At 43.5% G+C, this 4,137-nt stretch overlaps 1 long non-coding RNA gene across 1 annotated transcript; it reads left to right on the top strand.

Moving 5' to 3' along the window:
• The first annotated feature begins 1,167 nt into the window (after nucleotides 1-1,167).
• Nucleotides 1,168-3,650, top strand: LOC135815519 (uncharacterized). The gene is made up of 2 exons (XR_010553300.1): nucleotides 1,168-1,609; nucleotides 2,336-3,650. It is a non-coding gene; the product is annotated as an uncharacterized LOC135815519 (long non-coding RNA).
• Nucleotides 3,651-4,137: the final 487 nt, after the last annotated feature.

Here is a 4,137-nt window from a genome sequence, read left to right as displayed (position 1 = left end):
GAGGCCTTGTTACTACTACTACTACTACTACTACTACTACTACTACTACTACTACTACTACTACTACTACTACTACTACTACTACTACTACTACTACTACTACTACTACTACTACTACTACTACTACTACTACTACTACTACTACTACTACTACTACTACTACTACTACTACTACTACTACTACTACTACTACTACTACTACTACTACTACTACTACTACTACTACTACTACTACTACTACTACTACTACTACTACTACTACTACTACTACTACTACTACTACTACTACACTACTACTACTACTACTTCTACTACTACTGAACTTCGCCTTTATTTGAAAACAAACCGGGTATCAGAAAGAAGAAACTGAAAAGCGCAAGCAAGAAAGGCAATGGTGACAAAACCATTCAAGAAATTAGCAAAAATCAAATCAAATAAATAGGAAAATCCAATCAGAAAATAAAATAAAAGAATCAAGCCAACTAGGGAATACAAAAACCAAGAGCAAACCCGCAAACACCATCCAAGCATCGCTACTACCAGTACGATGACGTTTCCATTCACCCAACCGCTTAAACGCTTTTAAAACGAAAACAAATACAACAGAACACTCTGAGACAGAATGAAACCAATAACAATATTATGGCAGGTCCATTGATGCCTGTCAGCGCGGCATATGAGCCAACGTACGGCACTCCGTCACAAAGCAATGTCGGCCAATGCCGGATCCACTGCGTAGGTATGATGCACGTGACCCCCGTAAGCAAGTAATCTGCCACCGCATCAGAGATAGACTGATTCTCGAGCGCAAGTGGCTGATGATGAGACGATAATTATGGTATGTTTGTCCGAGTTCTTATGGTGCAGTTGTGTTGCGAGGGTCTTCTGCTTCGTTCCGCCATGACTCTCACCTTGTAATCTTCAAAAATCGACAGATTGTGACGTTTTGTTCTTTTCTCGAAAAAATTACGAAGCACCTAAGGTCGGTTTTCGCAGAGCGCGGGTTACTGATAATTTTTACCATTTTTGAACATGCGGCCTCGAAGCGTTGGCGTCGTTCTGTTGCCTGGCAACAACCAGGAAAAAGTCGAAGAACAAAATAATTTTCGGGTTGCAAAAAGTCGCTGCGGTCGAAAAATTTCCAATCAACCAAAGGAAAAACCAGTCGAAAAAATTCCGAAAAACGGAATGCAGAACCTCTCTAGCTCTATGTGAGTATGTCATTTAGATACTACTTCGTGCGATAGCGGTGGTACCATTTATCCACTCTAACTTTTTGGCGATGGCTTGCGAATAGAGACAGCCAAAAGCACGATTTCTGCTCGCTAGCTGTGCTCCGCATTTCATTAGAACATTGTTGAAAAGCAACACACAAGAAGGTTTGAACAGTGCGGGTTGCAGCTTCAGCCTTCTCTCCCTTGCTTTCGGCTTGCGACAGAGACTGCGGGTCGCGCTGTGTTCACGTTGATTGACCAGTGAGCGCTGCACACAAGCTAGCTACAGAGATGGCGGAGCTCAACATGCTACCTACAGCGATGGTGGAGATCTGCGGGGAGAAGTTCTATGAACTACACATGGGCTGTCCAGCTACAAATTGTCTCAACGTATCGTAAGTACTTCGATTTGTTTTATTCAAAGCCCCACATTTGAGTGAATAATAGCAAGAAGGTACAAGAGAGGAGCTAGAGAGAAAAGGGAAACCAAGGGGGCGTCCATGTAGAAAAGGAAAAGTCACTTCAGAGATAAAAACATTGAAAGGATCAATCACGCAATACGTTTTACTTCCAACTTCGATTGTGTTCTTGACTGAGCATGCTGAACATGCAGGAATCATATCATTTTCCACAGGTGTGGGGTGCTGTTGCAATAATGGATAATGTATTGATGGTGCTACTACTGTATAAGAAGAAAGTAGTCTTTGGAGAAGGTGCCATTCAGCTTGATTTGAACCAGTGTGTATTTGTGCCTTCACTGCCCATTCAAGTTGATCTCGGGGCAGGGTAAAGTTTGCATCCATGAACTAGCCACGTCTGTTCCAGAAGTTACGGAATCTGTGGGGATTCCTTGTTGCACATATAACGTATTGCGAGCTCGGCTTGGTATTCTCTTTTGTTTGTTCTGTGGTTTCGTTCTGCACCCCCCCCCCCCCCCCCCCCCGTCCACATCCCCTCCTTTCTCTCTAACGTCCATGTTGATGTCTGATTGCAACGGCAACGCTATGACCTCTGGTTGGGAGGAGTTGCTCACAGTACATATACATGATGGTGACAGCTTGTGATCGTAGCTCACCAGTTTCAATGCTCCTGTGCCTGTGTTTGCTTGATTCAAACTGCAGCAACCGTTATGTGGTCCAAGGGATTTGGATAAGCAAAGATTGCCAAGGATTGATGCATATTGGACAGAAGGGCAACTTGTGCTGCAATCACCACAGCGCAACGCATCCCTGTGTCTACGGCCCACTGAATGGCTTCAGATTCGACTGTTCCCTGCGCAGTCAGGATTCGCCTCATAGCCACCAGGAGCCCTTCGTTGAGGGTAATCGCCATACATTCTGTCACGCATTAGGTAGTGGGTTTGCAATGTCTTACTTAGGTTCTCTGGATGATGCGTGGGTGAAGGAACTGCTAGCGGCTATTGATAAACAATTTTCTCCGTCTGCATCTTTACAGCGAACCGTACGTATGACACTAGGGTTTGTGCCGAAGCCAAAAAAATAGTGTCGTCCGGTCTGTCTTGCTTCATGATCGCGTAACTTCCCCTCTTTTGCTTATCTCTGATAACATGAGCCTCCCAAGTTGGGTGGTCGTTGTTTCGCGTTTCCGAAGTGAGCTGTGGCCGTCCTGTGCCGTGGTCCTTCGTCCTTCATCACCATCTTGTCATAGCTAACATTCTTAGTTCGCTGTGATATTTAGCTTGTTTTCGTCTAGAGTGCACTCACCTTCCCCTTTCTTACGTTACTTCATAACTTAGAACCTTTCAAGTTGGAAGGCTGCTGGTTTGCGCATTCTAGACGTGATGCAGCTAAGCATCACGTCATTGAATGTCATGATCTCATTAGTCAGTTTTTGTGCTAATTGTTGCACATTTTTGACTCAACAGTATTCTGCTTATAACCGTTAGTGTTGGAGAAAATGGATAACTTGTAAACTTTTGGTCCTCTTTTTGAGTTTCCTATGTAATCGGATATGGCGAAGTGCGAATTATTCTAAAAGCTGTGATGTGGAAATGATTGTTTTGAATACGAGGAAACACACACACCACACACAAACACCACACACACACACACACACACACACACACACACACGCGTGCGCGCACACACACACATTCTACGTACATGTACTTGAAGTACATTGTACCCACCGTAGTGTTAGTACTCCCTTCGTACGTTCTTATGTACTTACAAGTAGATAAAAAATATATTTAAAATTTTACCTCCCTTATATTTCTCAATAGTAGAGGGTACACGCTCTGAGCTTTGATCCCAGACTTGAATTATATTTTGGTTTGGTGCATAATTCTGCTACACCTTACCAGCACAGCTTGTCATTGTTGTCAATACCTTCATTTATGACTGAATCTTGCGATTTAGCTCGTTTTGTCAGTTAGTATATTCAGGTCTGGTATACTTGTGGAATTTGATAACCCAATGATCATTATGTATGGAGTAGGCTGCAGGACGGCATCGTGAAACAACTTGTCGAGTCTCGATTCGCCCGACATTGAGTAATCAAAGCGCTGGTTGCAGAAACGGACTACACTGTATACGACTCGTATTTTGTTCGGAGCTAGCGGAATTGACTGGACCTTCATTCATTATTCTTGGCTCTGAATTCATCGCATCATACTATTGGGCAGCACCGCTCCTTTGCCGGATATCGATGTCAAATAAACTCAAATACAAAATACAATTCTAATTACAAACGATAATCCGGTGGAACAAAAAGTGATCTCTACTCACGAGTTTCATGCTGAAAAGCAATCATCAGGAGACTGGGGCTATACTCGGGGTTAAGTGGTCGTATTCACTAAAAGCGTTGTCCCATGGCAGAGGTATACAATGCTAGTGTTTCAGCTCGAAGGCAGTGTAAGCGATCAGTATAATTATAAGTACAGTACTATGCGGGTGGCATGGGG

This window comes from Sycon ciliatum, chromosome 4 (genome assembly GCF_964019385.1).
Source record: "Sycon ciliatum chromosome 4, ocSycCili1.1, whole genome shotgun sequence".
NCBI classification, from domain to species: Eukaryota; Metazoa; Porifera; class Calcarea; order Leucosolenida; family Sycettidae; genus Sycon; species Sycon ciliatum.
This window is presented reverse-complemented; position numbering and strand designations above follow the sequence as displayed.